General features: G+C 44.9%; 1 long non-coding RNA gene across 1 annotated transcript; it reads right to left on the minus strand.

Moving 5' to 3' along the window:
- Positions 1-230: 230 nt before the first annotated feature.
- On the minus strand, positions 231-18,824 carry LOC116967085. Its single transcript, XR_004410134.1, has 3 exons — positions 18,814-18,824; positions 16,311-16,313; positions 231-339 (listed from the first exon to the last, which is right to left on the minus strand). It is a non-coding gene; the product is annotated as an uncharacterized LOC116967085 (long non-coding RNA).
- Between the last annotated feature and the right edge of the window lie 378 nt (positions 18,825-19,202).

A 19,202-nucleotide genomic window follows, 5' to 3' on the forward strand; every position in this document is an offset into this window, starting at 1 on the left:
AATCTGTGGAATTCTCTAGCACAGAAGGTAGTTGAGGCCAGTTCATTGGCTATATTTAAGAGGGAGTTAGATGTGGCCCTTGTAGCAAAAGGGATCAGAGGGTATGGAGAGAAGGCAGGTACAGGATACTGAGTTGGATGATCAGCCATGATCATATTGAATGGCGGTGCAGGCTCGAAGGGCCGAATGGCCTACTCCTGCACCTATTTTCTATGCTTCTGAGACGTCAGCCTAAACAGGGCCACATGCTCGAACCCTTGTCAGGAGATACGAGGGCGGGCACGTGACATCAGGGGCTAGAGGGAGTGTCCTGATACAAAAGCTCTCTCACCACGAGACCTAGGAGACAAATGGCAGCTGAGCACGAGGGAACAACCTCGCTCAGCTGCAACAACATTGTATTATAGTTAGCGCACCAACTACCACAGAATAAATGATTCTTTAAACTGGCCTGACGACTCATCTTTATTCGCCACGTATGGTACCGCTACACTTCTATGTTTCTATTCTCAACGAGACCTGTAGGATAGTGAGTGACTGGGTGCATCAAAACAACCCCCGTACACTGCCTTTATGCCCTCTCTGGCATTGCTCCACATGATATCCGCAGAGCAGTCATCACAAAAGCCGAGCGCACCAAGCAGGCCAATGACAACCGGCACTCACTCCATGAGCACTCTGCTGCCCAGAAATGGCTCAGCTCCAGGAGCAGCTTCCTGGATACCACTGAAGTACTGGAGATCATCCCAACTGATGCCATGATTACTGAATGGCAGAACCAGTGGAACAGCCTTGGCAGCCAGACAACCCAATGGATGGAGAGAGGCATCACCCCAGACAAATGCCTCGCTACCGGCCACGATCAACCTTGGGCTGTCTGGAAAACACTGAACCGCCTGCGGGTCGGCGAAGGACGCTGCAAGGTGTCCATGAAGAAATGGAAAATAACAACTTCCGTGTGTGTGGCAAATCCCAAACTATGGAACACATCATGAGATGTAGCCAAGCTCCACAATGTACCGAAGATGACATGGCCGAACCAAATGCCGCTGCGCTCGCCTGCGCCAACCACTGGAAAGACGTGATATAGAAGATGGCCGGACATGACGAAGGAAGACTATCCTCTCCCCCTCCCGAACCTACAGCCCTCCACTCACTCTACAACAACCCAGACTGGGTTATCTATCCTGCCGACAAGGGAGGTGCCTTGGTAGTCTGGTCTAGATCACTACAAGGCTGAGGCCAAGCGCCAACTCTCAGACACCTCCTCCTACTTATCCTTGGACCATGACCCCACAGACGAGCACCAGGCCACTATCTCTAGCACCATCACTGACTTCATCCACTCCGGCTCCCTGCCCTCCAAAGTCTCCAACCTCATCGATCCCCAGCCCCGCATGGCCCGATTTTACCTTCCCCCCCAAAATCCACAAACCTGACTGCCCTGGCAGGCCCATTGTTTCTGCCTGTGCATGTCCCACCAAACCTATTTCCAAATACCTCGACTCCATCCTATTCCCCCCCTGGTCAAATCCCTCCCGATCTATGTTCAAGATACTTCACACGCTCTTCGTCTACTCCATGGCTTACGTTTTCTAGGGCCCCATTCCCTCATCTTCACCATGGATGTCCAGTCACTCTACACCTCCATCCCCCATCAGGAGGGTCTCAAAGCCCTCCGTTTCTTCCTCGACCGTGGAACCAACCATCCCCGTCTACTGATACTCTCCTCCGCCAAGCGGAGCTGGTCCTTACCCTTAATAACTTTGTTTGACTCCTCCCATTCCCTCCAAATACAAGGCGTAGCTATGTGCACGCACATGGGCCCTAGCTAAGCTTGCCTCTTTGTTGGGTACGTCAAACAATCCTTGTTCGAGGCGTACCGTGGCCCTATCCCCGAACTCTACCTCCGCTACATCGACGATTGCATTGGTGCTACCTGCACCCACACACAACTCACTGACTTCATCCATTTCCCCACTAACTTCCATCCGGCACTCAGATACACCTAGACCATTTCCGACATTTCCCTACCATTTCTTGACCTCACTATCTCCATCGCAGGTGATAGACTACTGACTGACATCCACTATAAACCCACTAACTCCCATGGCTATCTAGACTATACTTCTTCCCATCCTGCAAGGACGCCATCCCCGACTTCCAAATCCTCCGACTACGCTGCATCTGCACCCAGGATGAGGTGTTCCATACCAGGGCATCGGAGATGTCCTCATTCTTCAGGGAACGGGGGTTCCCCTCTTCTACTACAGCTGAGGCTCTCACCAGGGTTTCTTCTATACCCAGTGACACTGCTCTCACTCCCCACCCCCCCCCCCCCACTCGCAACAAGGGCCGAATCCCCCTTGTCCTCACCTTCCAGTTCATTGGCTATATTTAAGAGGGAGTTAGATGTGGCCCTTGTGGCTAAAGGGATCAGGGGGTATGGAGAGAAGGCAGGTACAGGATACTGAGTTGGATGATCAGCCATGATCATATTGAATGGCGGTGCAGGCTCGAAGGGCCGAATGGCCTACTCCTGCACCTATTTTCTGTTTCTATGTTTCCAGCCGTCACATACAACAAATAATCCTCCAACATTTTCACCACCTCCACTTGCCACATCTTCCCATCTCCTCCCGTCTGCTTTCCAGAGACTGCTCCCTCCGGAACTACCTGGTCAATTCGTCCCTTCCCACCTGAACCAACCCCTCTCCACTCACTAAAAATAACAAAAAAAGATGAAAGGACAGACAGACTGTTGGCGAGGCTACCATCGTACACCGCCCCTGGTGGAAATAATCAAGAAGAAGTAGGAACAATTTATGTGTCCTTACGATTCAGTTTGCACCATAAATGTGTCATTACAGGTCGAGAAGGATGTGGGAGGAGACACTGAGGAAACGAAAGGAAGACGGTGTTGGTTGAAAGTATCAAAAGATCAACAGATAATTTTGTTTGTAAAAGTGAAACTCAAAATGAGTGATTCCTATACATTACAGTAAATAATTGAGATGAGATAATGGCATTCTGACTACCACCATTCAATTAAATTCAATTCATAGAATGTGTTGCATATTACGTAACTAACTTCCATATTTTACAGTTTAACCATTTATCTGACTTGAAACATGTAATTTTGGGGTTTCTTTTTCCAGTTGTCTCCACCAGAAAGACTTTGGGATCTACAAGTGAGGAAGGACCACAGAGACAAAAAAGAGAAGTTATAATTTAAGAAATAAGGAGAGGATAATTTACACAGAAGAACGGGAGCTCCATGAAGACGATTACCTTTGTATCCCCAAAGTAACCGATCTATTTCTTCAGAGCAACCATATTTCATTGGGAGCATTGTAGTGAAGGCACGGTGCATTGGTAGCCAAGGCAATGGTGGAACAATCCAGGCTTTGGTTCAAGAGCACAGAATTGTGTTCGCTCATGAACTAATTTTTCTTTTAACAGTAATTAATAACGCAAACACTCTGATTTGTTCTTATTTTGTATTTTCCGTTTTAGTTGGTGATGCCTGCGAGACATTTTCTCTTGCAACCGCAATGCTACACTTGTCGCTTTACCTCCCCCCTTGACTCCATTCAAGGACCCAAGCAATCTTTCCAGGTGTGGCAGAGGTACACCTGCATCTCCTCCAATCTCATCTATTGCATCCGCTGCTCTAGATGTAAGTTGCTCTACATCAGTGAGACCAAGCGTAGGCTTGGCGATCGCTTTGCTGAACACCTCCGCTCGGTTCACAATAACCATCCAAGGTCCTTTTTAGTACCATCACCTCCATCATATGTCCTGCCCCCAGCACCAGCTTAACTGGGTCCCCTGTTAAGTGCGAGGAATTTACTACATTTTTCACCAGCAAAGTAAAGAACATCAGAACGAATATTTCCCCTCCCATCCGTGACCTGGCTGTCTCATTGGTCTGTTCTTCAAAATTAGACTGTTTCCAACCCGTTACTCTACCCTCCCTTGTAAAACTGGTCACCACCATGAAACCTACCACCTGCCCCCTCGACATTGTCCCCTCTGCCCTTCTAAAGGATGTCATTACAATAGCCGGTCCCAGCATCCTCGCCATCTTCAACAGTTCTCTGGCCACTGGCACTGTTCCTACCTGCTTCAAGCATGCGGTGGCCCAGCCCCTCCTGAAAAAACCTAACCTTGACCTCAACTTGCCAAGCAACTACAGACCCATTTCAAAACTGCCTTTCCTTTCAAAAGCCCTTAATTTTAAGTCAACTTATGCCTTACCTTCACCAAAATACTATCTTGGAAACTTTCCGATCATGTTTCATGGCTCACCACAGCACAGAGTCTGCCTTGTTGAAGGTACATAATGATCTACTGCTCACTGTTGACTCCGGCGACTGTGCAATCCTGTTCCTTCTCGACCTCAGCGCAGCATTTGATACTGTCGACCACACTATCCTAATTGACCGTCTCCGGTACGGGGTTGGTATTCATGGCACTGCCCTGAGCTGGTTCATCTCCTCCCTCAAAGGTAGGAGTTTCTCTACTAACATAGGCAACTCTTTCTCCTCCCCAGCTAGCCTCTGCTGTGCGGTTCCACAAGGTTCCATCCTTGGCTCCATTCTCTTCTCCCTGTATATGCTCCCCTTAGGCCAAATCATTCAAAGGCACGACATTTCCTTCCATTGCTACGCAGACGATACGCAACTCTATACGCAACTCCAAGACTGTGTCCTAAGCCCCCTGCTGTTCAATCTGCTTACCCATGACTGTATTGCCAGACTCAGCAATAATTATATCAATAAGTTCGCTGATGACACAACAGTGGTGGGTCTCATCAGCGACAACAATGAGTCGGCATACAGGATGGAGGTGGAGCTGCTTACGGAGTGGTACAGATCTCACAATCTCACCCTCAATGTGGAAAAGACAAAGGAAATGGTGATCGATTTCAGGAGGGCTAGAAAACAACATCACACTGGCATCTGGGAAAGGGAGAGGAGGGGGTGTCTGCCTCATGGTCAACTCTGCGTGGTGCTCAGACATGGCAGTCCTGTCCAACTCCTGCTCTCCACAGCTCGAACATCTGGCGGTGAAGTGCCATCCCTTCTACCTTCCAAGGGAATTCACCTCCATCATCCTGACCGCGGTTTACATCCCACCCCAGGCAGACGTCCGTCTGGCACTGGAGGAGCTGCATGCCGTGGTCAACAAACAACAGACGTCTTACCCCGAGGCATTTACCACCATTGCTGGGGACTTCAATAAGGCAAACCTAAAAAAATCACTCCCTAACTTCCGCCAACATGTCTTCTGCTGCACCAGCGGACCAAACACCCTCGACCACTGCTACACCACCATCAAGAATGCCTATCGCTCTATCCCTCGCCCTCATTTCAGTAAATCCACACCCCCAGAGGTGAGGACAGTACAGAGCTGGTCGGGGAGGGCAGAGGAACAACTCCAGGACTGTTTGGAGTCTGTAGACTGGGAAATGTTCAAGGACTCGGCAAAGGACTTGAACGAATACGCCACAGTCGTTACTACTTCATTAAGAAATGTGTGGAGGACTGCATCCCCATCAAAACCTTCCAAGTGTTTCCCAATCAGAAACCTTGGATGAACTTTGAGATCCGCACTCTTCTGAAGACCAGACACTGGGCATTCATGTCAGATGAATCAGTGGTCTACAAGAAGTCCAGATACGACCTTGGTAAGGCCATCAAAAAGGCTAAAAGGGACTTCTGCTCCAAGCTGGAGGATGAGACAGATGTTCGGCAGCTGTGGCGGGGCCTGAATGCAATCACCTCCTACAAGGCGAAACCAGGAGGCAGCTCGAATGTCGGCGAAACAGCACTCCCTGACGAGCTGAATGCGTTTTACGCACGCTTTGATAGGGAGAATACTGATGTGCCTTCCCGAGCCCCCATTCGCTGTGATGGTATTTCAGTCTCAGTCACAGAGGCCGACATCAGGAAATCCTTCAGAGGGGTGAACCCCCGAAAAGCACCTGGACCTGATGGTATACCCGGTTGTGTTCTAAAAACCTGTGCGGACCAACTGGCTGGAGTTTATACGGACATTTTCAACCTGTCATTACTGAGGTCTGAGGTTCCCACCTGCTTCAAAAGGGCATCAATTATACCAGTGCCCAAGAAGAGTAAGGTGACGTGCCTCAATGACTATCGACCAGTGGCACTAATGCCGGTGGTGATGAAGTGCTTCGAGAGGTTGATCATGGCGAAAATCAACTCCTACCTCGACAAACACCTGGACCCACTGCAGTTTGCTTACCGCCACAACAGATCAACGGTGGATGCGATCTCGCTGGCCCTCCACTCCACTCTGGACCACTTGGACAACAAAAACTCATGTCAGGCTGTTATTCATTGATTACAGCTCGGCATTTAATACTATCATCCCCTCCAAGCTGGTTACCAAACTCGCAGAACTGGGTCTCTGCGCATCCCTCTGCAATTGGATCCTCGACTTTTTCATCTACAGACCACAGTCTGTTCGTAATGGTGGTAATGTGTCAGACTCGATAACAATCAACACGGGAGCACCTCAAGGCTGCATGCTCAGCCCCCTGCTGTACTCACTCTATACTCATGACTGCGTAGCCGGTTATAGTGCGAACTCCATCATCAAGTTCGCTGACGACACCACTGTTGTGGGACGTATCATTGATGGGGATGAGTCCGAGTACAGAAGAGAGATTGAGCAACTGTCCACATGGTGCCAGCACAATAACCTGGCACTCAACACCAGCAAAACCAAGGAACTGATTGTGGACTTTGGAAAGAGTAGGATGGGGGCCCACAGTCCCGTTTATATCAACGGTCAATGGTTGAAAGGGTCAAGAGCTTCAAATTCCTGGGCTTGCACATTTCTGAAGAGCTTTCCTGGTTCGAGAACACTGATGCAATTATCAAGAAAGCACATTAGCGCCTCTACTTCCTGAGAAGATTACGGAGAGTCGGTTTGTCAAGGAAGACTCTCTCTAACTTGTACAGGTGCACAGTAGAGAGCATGCTGACTGGTTGCATCGTGGCTTGGTTCGGCAACTTGAGCGCCCTGGAGAGGAAGAGACTACAAAAAGTAGTAAACACTGCCCAGTCCATCATCGGCTCTGACCTTCCTTCCACCGAGGGGATTTATCGAAGTCGCTGCCTCAAAAAGGCTGGCAGTATCATCGAAGACCCACACCATCCTGGCCACACTCATCTCCCTGCTACCTTCAGGTAGAAGGTACAGGAGCCTGAAGACTGCAACGACCAGGTTCAGGAATAGCTACTTCCCCACAGCCATCAGGCTATTAAACCTGGCTCGGCCAAAACTCTGAACTCTGAACATTAATAACCCATTATTTGTTATTTGCACTTTATCAGTTTATTTATTCATGTGTTTTGTAGTCAATGCCTATTATGTTCTGTGTGCTGAAGCAAAGCAAGAATTTCATTGTCCTATCAGGGACACATGACAATAAACTTGAACTTGAACTTGCAGACTCCGCTGCATATTAATGGAGCTGCTGTGGAGAGGGTCAGCAGTGTGAAGTTCTTGGGACTTCACCTGGCGGATCACCTGACCTCTACGACCAACACCACAGCCGTGATCAAAAGAGCTCAGCAGCGGCTCCACCCTCTCCGGAGACTAAGGAAAGCAGGTCTCCCTACTGTTCATCTAAGGACCTTTTACAGGGGCACCATCGAGAGTATATTGACCTACGGCATCACTTCCTGGTTTGGGAGCTGCAAGGCTTATGAACAAAATCAACTTAACAGGATAGTGAAGACAGCCAGCAGGATCATTGGTGCCCCACTCCCTTTCCTGTTGGAGATCTATAAGAAGCGAAGCATCAGCAGAGCCATCTCCATTATCAAGGACCCCTATCATCCATCACACCACATCTTCTCCATTCTACCACCTGGGAAGAGGTACAGGAGCATCAGCTGCAAAACCAGCAGGATGCTACACAGCTTCTTTCCACAGGAAATAAGACTGGTTAACAGACTGTGTCCCCTCCCCATATATCATACACCAACACATCTAACCTCGCCCATACTTTGACAGCTAGGCACCTGTCAAATCAAAGCCACTGTTCGGTCTGATGTCTGTTTTTATTTCAATTTTTAGGCCTATTTTAGATATGGTAATTTTACTTTTTAAAGCTATATGTATTTATTCTGTTTTTATTAACCGCACTGATGGGAACTGATTGAGAAACAATGTTTTCGTTTCATCTGTGTATGCAAGTACTCAGTTAAAATGACATTAAAGTATTTTGATTTCTGACCATAGTCCGGTGTCACTTCAATTTAAAGATATTCTGTCCAAACAAAAGTACAGCTGGCGCTTCAACCCTCTTCTTCTTAATGATCACTCTTTTATTGACCATATGACTGCATGTATAGATGAATTTCTTACCACAAATGATAATGGGGAAGTCTCTGATTCCACTTTATGAGAGGCCTTTAAGGTTGTGATGAGAGGCCATATTATTTCATTTGAATCATATACAAAAAGAGAACTTAATCGTTGCCTTAGGGATATTGATAAGATGTTTCCAGTGCTTGAGGAGACGTATAGATCCTCTCTCTTATAGTCTGACTACAATAAGATCTTAAAATTAAAATATGAATATAATACTATCCTCAATAAACGTGTTAGCAGCCAATTACTAAAGCTCAAATAGAAATATTTTGAACTCGGTGATAAACCAGAGAAATTATTAGCAAGTCAACTTAGAGGTGAGCAAGCTAATCGTGCCATTCATAGGATTAAATCAAAATCAGGTATACTGGTTACTGACCCGAAGCATATAAATGCTTGCTTCAGGGACTTTTATAAAGAACTTTATTCCAGTAAAGTAAAGCCCACTGAAACAGATTTTTGTAATTTTTCCACTAACCTAAATATTCCACAACTTGATGGCGCATCTAGAGATGACATTGACACTCATATTTCTGTAGATGACCTTCTGGAAGCTATCCGAGCATTCCCCTCTGGAAAAGCAGCAGGCCCAGATGGCTTCGGCTGCGAATTTTATAAGGCGTTTCATGGAAAAATAGTCCCTCTCATGTTAAGAATGGTGAATGATTCAGTGAAAAACAAGAGGCTCCCCAGCTCACTCTATGAAGCTAATGTTTGCTTGCTCCTAAGAAAGGGAAAAGCAGAGACTGACCCTGCAAGTTACAGACCAATCGCTCTTCTGAACTGTGACCAGAAGATGATAAATAAAGTCCTGGCCACAAAATTGGGTAAGCATATCTCAGAAATTGTACATCCTGATCAGACTGGATTTATACCGGGTAGATTCTCATTCTCACGGGTCGACGGGGCAGCCCGGAGAAAAAGCTGCCTCACCGACCAGGTAGGGACCTAGAAATATAGTTACCCCCTTCTCCCCACATCAAAATGCCGCCAAAGAAAAACGTAAACCCTGACGAGGTGGAGGAGATCAAGAAATCTCTCGACTTCTTGTCAGCGGAGATCACAAAAGTCGCATCCCAACAAATGAAAATCATGGCTCTGATGGGAGAAATCCAAACATTAAAAATACAAAACATGGAAAAGGATAAAAATATCACTTTTCTGGAGAATCGAGTGGCCTCGAGCAATACTCCCGGATGAATGATCTGATCATCAGCGGTCTAAAGACCAAACACCGGAGTTATGCCAGGGCGGCCGCGGCCTCTGAGGACATTGCTGCCGGGAGGCACGGGGCCGATGCCTCGGAGAACGACCGTGAGTCACTGGAGCAACAGGTGCTTTGCTTTTTGGACAGCAAGGGCATTTCTGTTGACAGCAGAGACATCGAAGCCTGTCATACTCAGCCCAGTAAAAACAAAACGGAGGCACCGCCAATAATAATCCGGTTCACCAACAGAAAGAAAGAATATGACCTCCTCAGACAAGGAAGGAAACTACAAGGGACCAACGTTTACATCAACGAACACCTCATCAAGAAGAACGCGGACATCGCGAGGAGAGCACGCATTCTAAGAAAACAAAACAAGATTCAGGCAACATGGGTTTCAAATTGCAAAATACTCATCAAACTGAATGGACTAACACCAGAGGCAGTGAAAGTGCTCATCATCAGGGACATCGCCGAGCTGGTTTAAGTTCGAGGTATAAAAAACACACACACAAGATAACTGAATACACACTGAATTGAATACACCAAGAACACCCATGACAAACTCGGACAGAAACCACCCATCTACTGAATATGAAAGACTGGACTTGGGTTGTTTTAAATACACTGAACATAAATCACAAGACATTGAAAATGACATTGACCCTGAAAATAATTTCTACAATAACACACACAGCTATTGTGAGTACTACACAGAAGAACAATTCAAAAAGAATGTAATAATGGATGGTTCTATATCAGTGATACATTTTAATAGCAGGAGCCTAAATTCAAATGTCTCAAAGATCAAACACTGTTTAAGGCAAATGGACAGAACTTTCACAGTAATAGCAATATCTGAGACTTGGCTTAATGAGGAGCAAACTAACATGGTTGGGATTGAGGGATATGAAATGTTCAATATTAATAGGAATCACTCTAAAGGTGGGGGGGCTGCATTATACGTCGATAAAAGTTACAAAAGTAAATGTGCTAGTAACATGTCTTTTGCTATAGACAACATCATGGAATGCATCACAGTAGAAATTGAGATTGAGAAATCCAAAAATATTTTGGTAAGCTGCGTGTATAGAAAACCAGGATCTTGTATTGATACGTTTAAGGAAACATTAGTGGAACTTTACAACAATATAAATAACAAGAAAATGGTTTTTGTCTGTGGAGATTTCAACATTGATCTGCTAAACCCACAAGAACACAACTCAACCACAGAATTTATCAATGCAATGTATAACAGCAGCTTATACCCCACAATCACACGACCAACCAGAATAACAACACACAGTGCTACACTTATCGACAATATATTCACAAACGTTATGGATAGAAAAGTAGTGAGTGGCTTAGTAATAAATGACACAAGTGATCACCTGCCAATCTTTGCAACTATACAGAGCTGTACCAGGATCAAAAAAGACACCAAAACAATCAAAATAACCAGACACAAAACACAAGATGCTGTTAATTCCTTCAAAGAAGACCTATCGAAACAAGATTGGAACAAAGTATATGTACTTTCAAATTACAGACCCATTTCATTGCTTCCACAGTTCTCCAAAATACTGGAAAAAATATTTTACACAAGACTGGACGAATTTATCACCAAACATAACATACTGTACGAACAACAATATGGTTTTAGAGCTAACAGAACAACTTCATTTACAATTATTGAATTTATAGAAAAAATTACTAAGTCAATAGAAAATAAAGAGTATGCAGTAGGGATTTTTTTGGACTTAAAAAAAGCATTTGACACCGTAGACCACGAGTTATTAATAAAGAAACTACAAAGATATGGCATTAGAGGCATCGCACTATCATGGCTATCCAGCTACCTACAGAACCGGGAACAATATGTCGAAATACAAAACCATAAATCACAATTACTGCAGGTTACGTGTGGGGTGCCCCAGGGCTCAGTGTTAGGGCCATTATTATTCATATTGTATATCAATAATATATGTGAAGTGTCAAAAACTCTTGAAACTATTCTCTTCGCTGATGATACTAACTTACTCTGCTGTGGAGACAACTTGGAACAGCTCCTGGATAGTATGGAAAAGGAATTGAGCAGGATGAAGATCTGGTGTGACGAAAATAAACTCACATTGAATTTAAGTAAAACAAAATTCATAATATTCGGAAATCGATCAACCAACACAGAGAAAAAGCTCATGATAAATGGCACAGAAATAGAAAGAGTATCTGAAATAAAATTTCTTGGAGTATTAATTGACAACAAATTAACTTGGAAACCTCACATAAATTATATTAAAGCCAAAATATCCAAATCAATTGCAATACTGAATAAAGCCAGAGACCTACTAAATCAAGCCTCTCTGTATATGTTGTACTGCTCCCTCATACTCCCATACATGATCTACTGTGTGGAGGTATGGGGGAACACATACAAAACAAATACACTTCCAATCTTCATCCTCCAAAAAAGAGCAATACGAATTATACATAAAACCACCCACAGACAATCAACAAAACCATTATTTATCAGACTAAAAACATTAAAATTTCAAGATCTGACAGATTATAAAACTATCCAAATTATGTTCAAAGCAGCTAATCAGCAATTGCCTTGTAATAACCAGGGGTTGTTCCAACGGAGAGAAAGCAAACACAACCTGAGAGGAACCTATATATTCGAAAAACCGGCAATAAGAACTAATGCAAAACTCCATTGTGTTACAGCAAAGGGTGTTAGTCTCTGGAGTAACTGCCATGATGAGCTGAAAAAATGTAAGACTCTATTCAAACTAAAAACACTCTTCAGAAACAAAAGATTAAATGGTTATGAGCTGGACCAGTGATTTTCTTTTCTGTTTGGTTATTTCTTGTTTGTGGACTGTTCAAAAGATTTTGGGTCCATTTGTTCCCATTATTCTGTTTTTCCATGAAAATGTATAGAAAATTAGAGGGGGTAGGACCAGAAAAGTTTTCGAACTTCTTCTTACCCCTTTTGAACATGAACGATATTATTTGTATTATTTGAGTTACTTATTTGTTTGTTTTCCTTTGTGTTTTATTTTATTTTTTTATTGCTTACAAGTTTATTTGTGTTTGTATTTTTTAACATGTTCAATAAATTAATAATAATATTTTTTAAATTAAAAACATTTAGTAATGTTCGTCTGCTGTTAAATATATTATATTCGGTTCACAACAAGGACACGCAAGCTGCCATCTTATCTCTCGATGCTCAGAAGGCTTTCGATCAGATCGAATGGCCCTATATGCTAGAGACGTTAAAACAGTTTGGGTTCGGGATGAACTTTATAGAGTGGATTAAAATAATTTATTCAAATCCAGTACCTTCTATTCTGACTAACACAGAAAAATCCCAACCTTTTGACCTGCAGCGCGGTGTGAGACAGGGTGATCCCCTTTCTCCCCTGCTGTTTGATATCGCTTTAGAACCTCTTGCAATAGGAATCAGGTGTCACCCGGGTATCCATGGTGTAAAATTTGGTAATGTTGAAAGTCTTGTGAATTTATATGCGGATGACTTATTAATTTGTTTAACTGATCCGGTAGTGTCAGTTCCCAACCTCCTGAACTACATTAAGTCATTTAGTAAACTGTCAAGATATACAATTAACTGGGATAAAAGTGAATTCATGCCCTTGACGAATAATTTGAGCCCTGCTTTCTTGAAATCTTTGCCATTTAAATTAGTTACCACTCACTTTACCTATCTTGGACTGAAGATTTCCAGAAACCCCAAACTTCTAATAAATTTAATTTTTTGGACATGGTAGACAAATTAAAAGCTAGCATTAGGTGCTGGAAGCTGCTTCCCCTCTCAATGATTGGCCGCATCAATGCTATTAAAATGGTTGCACTGCCAAGATTTTTGTATCTTTTCCAAAACTTTCCTGCCTACTTACCATTGTCTTTTTTCAAACAACTGGATTCGGTTATACTCTCATTTGTCTGGGCAGACAAACCCCCTCGCATTGCTAAAGCCCACCTACAGAAGAATGTGGACAGGGGTGGCCTCGGCCTTCCGGTACTGAAGCATTACTACTGGGCTGCAAATGCGAGGGCTCTCATTTTCTGGCAGTGGGGCTTTCCTGATGATGTCTGATGTCTCCCCACTCTGGCTAAAAATTGAATCCATGTTTGTTTCAGAGACCTCTCTCCCAGTGTTGCTCTTTTTCAGAGCACAGGTTCCCTACAAATTAGTTGGCCACAACTTCATTCTCAGAAACTCCGTAAGGATTCTGAATCAAATAAAAAAATTATTTGGATTGGTAAATATCTCAGTGTACACCCCTATAATACACAATCACTTGTTCAAACCGGCACTGATGGATAGAGTGTTTCTGGACTGGAGGGGGAAGGGGCTGTGTTGTATTGATGATCTCTACATAGATAAAAAATTTGCCTCATTTTTTCAGCTCCAAACTAAATATCGCCTTCCTCAACAACACTTCTATCGCTACCTTCAAGTCAGGCTTTTGTACGGGAGCGTATCCCAGAATTCATAGTCAAACCAAAAAGTCACATTCTTTATGATCTACTTCTCTCACAGCCTGACTCTAAACACTTGATCTCCCGCTTTGTCACTGCCTTTACGACACCAGTTGAAGCCGGTCATCTCAGGGAGGCCTGGGCTGCAGAATTGGGCACTCCTGTGTCAAATGAACTGTGGGAGGAAGGTTTGTCCGGTATACAGAGCTGCTCTATTAGTTCTAGATATAGATTAATTCAATTTAAAGTCTTGCATAGACTACATTATTCTAAAACCAAACTTAACAAGATTTTTGAATCGGTTTCCTCCATGTGTGACAGATGTGGTACTGCAGAAGGATCACTATCACATTTATTTTGGCATTGTCCAGTATTAAGTAATTTCTGGAGTGACATATTTAACTGTCTTTCCAAACAATGTCGAATAAATATTCCGCCTGATTGTAATCTGGCTATTTTTGGTTGCTCTGACAATACAAGGGCCCTTCCTTCCCACCAGAAGCAGATTCTTAGAGCAGGTATGGTTGCAGCTAAAAAAATAATATGACTGAATTGGAAGTCTCCACTCTCCCCATGTTTCAAGAGGTGACTCAACAAAATGCTTTCTATTGCTAAGGTGGAACAGATTCGTTTTAACAAAGGGAATTCACAAAATTATTTTTTGAAGGTGTGGAAACCATTTTTGATATTGCTTGATGAGGCATAACTGTCTGATTTGTTTATTTTGCTGCTGTGCTATGTCTTTAATCTGGGCAAACTTTGATCTTGCACTCTGACTGATATTCTGGCTGCCCTCCACTCGTTTTTTATTTTGTTTCTTTAATTGTTGTTTTTTGTTCTCTGTCTACTGTGTGTTTGTTATGATAAAATTTGAAAAAAATGAAGCTGTACAATAATTGTATAATTGTAGATGCCGAGCGATTTATCCGTGTACAATTGCTTCTAATAAAAATAAATAAAATAAAAAAATTTAAAAAATTTTAAAAAAGACATTAAAGTAAATACTGAATATCTCCCCCTGAAGCCCAAAAACCAATCAAATCTGCTTAACCTTATCCGTTGCCTCGAGGATATAAAGTGTTGGATGTCCCAGAACTTCCTCCAACTAAACGAGAGTAAGTCCGAGGTCAGAATCCTGAGGTATCAGAATATATTGACCACTACCTTAACCCACTGGCACAACAACACCCCAGTTACATCAAAGACACCTACCACTTCACCCGAATAGTTAACTCCCTCAACATACCGCCCAACGCAATACTCTTCACCATGGACGTGGAAAGCCTGTACACAAACATAGAGACAGACAGGGGGATACAGGCAGTTAAAACCATCCTGCAGAAAAATCCTGACCCAGAGAGACCAGATGAGGCCCGAGTTAAACTACTTTATCTGGGTTTGACCAAGAATGACAAGTAAAAGGGATGGCAATGGGGAAGAAGTTTGCCCCAGCGTATGCCAACATATACATGGCAGAGTGTGAGGTAACAGTTTTCCACAAATGTCCTTAGCGTCCCATGTGCTACTATAGGTTCCTGGATGACATTTGGGGAGTGTGAACACACTCAGTAGGGGAATTTGAGGAGTTTATTGACATACTCAATGCCCACCACCCTTCCATCAAGGTAAAGGCCATGACTAGCCAGGAGACGGTCGACTTCCTTGACACCAGTCTTTAAATGGCCAGCAGATAACCAGGACCATAAACTAGCTACTAAAGTATTTTTCAAACCCACAGCCACCCACATCCTTCTAGACACCACGAGCCACCACCCAAAACACACCTTCAGGTGTATCGTTAAGTCACAACTGGCCCGCTTCCACCGTTTATGTACCATGGAGGAGGACTTCACCAGGCCACAAGCACCCTCTTCACCACCCTCAGACAGAAAGGTTACTGCAAACGGAAATTAAGGCACATTGTCAGATTTTCTCAAAAGCATACAAGGGCCGGGGACGACACTGAACTTGCCACTAATAACAGGATATGGCAAGATGGCTGTCCAGGCCCACAAAATAGTCAAGGGCCGTTTTGAACAATTCCAAAGGGAATTTGCCACACTAAAGGGGTACAGAGTAATGTCAGCATTCAAGAGGGCTAAAAATCTGAAGGACATCCTGGTCAGTACAAGTCTACACACAGGCTCAGACTGTGGGCAGAGACGGTTGGAGCCTGCACCCACTTGGTTATAGCCAAAAACACAGAGAACACTGTGACAGGGTGGAGAGGCCAGATAGCACAGAGGATAACCTGTGAGCAAAAGAATGAGGTGTATGCAATTAGATGTAAAGAGTGTAACTTACTATTCATAGGCGAAACAGGTAACAGCATCAGAGTCAGACTGACAGGGCACCTCAGCAACATCACAAGGGGGGACCAATCTATACCCATTAGCAGACACTTCCAGCAACATGGGATCCAGTCCCTAGAGATCATGGGCCTGGAAACAAACACAAATTGGACAACAGGGAGACGGAAGAGAGCAGAGAGGCTATGGATAGAAGCGCTGCCGACGAAAGAGCCTAATGGCCTGAATCTAGCATAAACTTAAACCTAGGGTGGATCCTGACTGACTCCCCCAAATCTATGTAAGGGCAAGTGGAAGGCAAATAGATTTGGACAAGGGTGATGAAACCGTGGGCCAAATACCAAGTGACAGTACATAGTGAAAAGCAATCTCCAGGGGGAGATCAATAAGCACCAGAGGGCATGTTGTCCCACTGTCTGAAGAAGGGTCTCGGCCCGAAACATTGCCTATTTCCTTTGCTCCTTAGATGCTGCAGCACCCGCTGAATTTCTCCAGCACTTTTGTCTACCTTCGATTTTCCAGCATCTGCAGCTCCTTCTTAAACACGCAAGTCCGAGGTTATCCTTCTGGGCCACTCGGACTCAATCAAAATGATAGCAGGCAGCCTTGGAAGCCTTACCCCATTACTCAAACCTCACGTCAAAAACCTTGGCGTGATATTTGACTCAGCATTGATATTATACCAAGTCAATGCCATGGTATAAGCTAGCTTCTTCCAGCTTCAGACGATAGCTAAAATAAAACAATTCCTCCAGCTTGATGACCTCGAAAAGATCATCCACACATTTATCTCCTCCCACCTAGATTACTGCAACTTCCTCTACACTGGCATTAGCCAATCTTCCCTGTTCCGCCTGCAACTGGTCCAAAACGCCACAGCGAGATTCCTGACGGGCACCCGAAAAAGGGACCACATCACACCGATCCTGGCCTCTCTCCACTGGCTCCCTGTGCAGTTCCGAATAAATTTCAAGATCCTCCTTTATGTCTACAAAGCCCTTAACGGGCTTGCCCCCACCTACATCAAAAGTCTGCTTACCCACCACACCACCTCCAGGTCCCTCAGATCGGCTGACTTGGGGTTGCTGAACATCCCGCGGTCTAGGCATAAGCTCAGGGGCGACCGCGCCTTTGCAGTTGCAGCTCCTAGACTGTGGAACAGCATCCCTCTTCCCATCAGAACTGGCCCCTCCATTGACTCCTTTAAGTCGAGACTTAAAACTCATCTTTACTCTCAAGCCTTTCTTGACGTCCTCTGAGTGAGGGTTATATGCATGTATTTATGTTTGTACTTAATCTATGAACCACTATTGTATAGCGTTAGTACCTCCACCAACGTAAAGCACTTTGGCCAACAAGAGTTGTTTTTTTAAATGTGCTTTATAAATAAAAGTGACTTGACTTGACACCTCAGGTGTGCAGGCACGACTTCTACAGAAAAATTCAAGAGCTTTCTTTACACCGTGCGCATGTCACAACTACTACCTAGTTTTGGGAGACATGGCCAAGACATGTCCAGATGCAATGACTTTCTTTGGAATTCTGCAGCGTATTTACAGCCTTTTTGCATCATCTACTAAAAGATGGACTGTTTTTAGAAAACATGTGAAAGGCCTGTCTGTAAAACCTCTCCCTGAAACATGATGGGAATGTAGAATGGAAAGTGTCAAAGCTGTATGGTACCAAGCTGCTGAAGTTTATAATGCACTAGAAGAGTTCGCAGAAAACACTGATGATGCTCAAACAAAAAGCGATGCTGAATTTTTAGTCAGTCAAATGAGATATTACAAGTTTCTGGTCTCACTAGTTTTCTGGCACTCCTTACAGTGGCTGACGGGCAGGACTACAGGTCAGACTGAAGCACAAGGGGCTACAACCACCTCTCCCTAACATCCTACTAGCCAATGTACAATCACTGGAAAATAAAGTGGAGGACAAGGTCAAGGCTGCTTTACCAAAGGCAACTGAGGGAATGCTCTGTGTTCTGTTTCACAGAGACATGGCTCACCCCCAGATCCCCAAACTCAGCAGTCCAGCCTGCAGGTTTCTCCATCCATCACATGAACTGTACGCAGGCACCTGGAAAAGGGAGAGGAGGGGGCATCTGCCTCATGGTCAACTCTACGTGGTGCTCAGACGTGGCAGTTCTGTCTAATTCCTGCTCTCCGCACCTGGAACATCTGGCGGTGAAGTGCCGCCCCTTCTACCTACCAAGGGAATTCACCCCTGCACTTCCTCGCCCTGGTCCACCGTCCAGACACCAAGTGGCGGTCGGTGTTGCCTTCCGGTCACGAGGGGGGCCCCCGGTGAGGGTCCCTCTACGCAGGGATTCTCCCCCTCCACATTGGGGACCTGGGGTGGAGGGTATTGCACCGAGGTGTTTCCTGCAACCTGTTTCTCTCGCGGTTCACAGACTCGCCAGCCGTCTGCCACTTTTGCGGGCTGGAAGAGTCTGTGTACCACGTGTACATGGATTGCGTGAGGCTGCAGCCAGTGAATACCTAAAGGGGCTGCTCCTTGCCTTCTGGCTGCATTTTTCACCCACCATCCTCATCTTTGGACATCCTGTGCGTAGGGGAGAGGGTAGGGCTGAAGATGTCCTGGTTGGGTTGCTCCTGGGCCTGGCCAAGTTGGCCATCCGCGAGTCAAGGCGCCAGACGGTGGAGAGCTCTACCCGAGCCGGATGCCTTCCACTTTTCCGGGGATACGTCCGAGCCCGGGTGCGGTTAGAAAGGGAATACACCCTGTCTACGGGCACCCTG

This window comes from Amblyraja radiata, chromosome 38 (genome assembly GCF_010909765.2).
Source record: "Amblyraja radiata isolate CabotCenter1 chromosome 38, sAmbRad1.1.pri, whole genome shotgun sequence".
Taxonomy (NCBI): Eukaryota; Metazoa; Chordata; class Chondrichthyes; order Rajiformes; family Rajidae; genus Amblyraja; species Amblyraja radiata.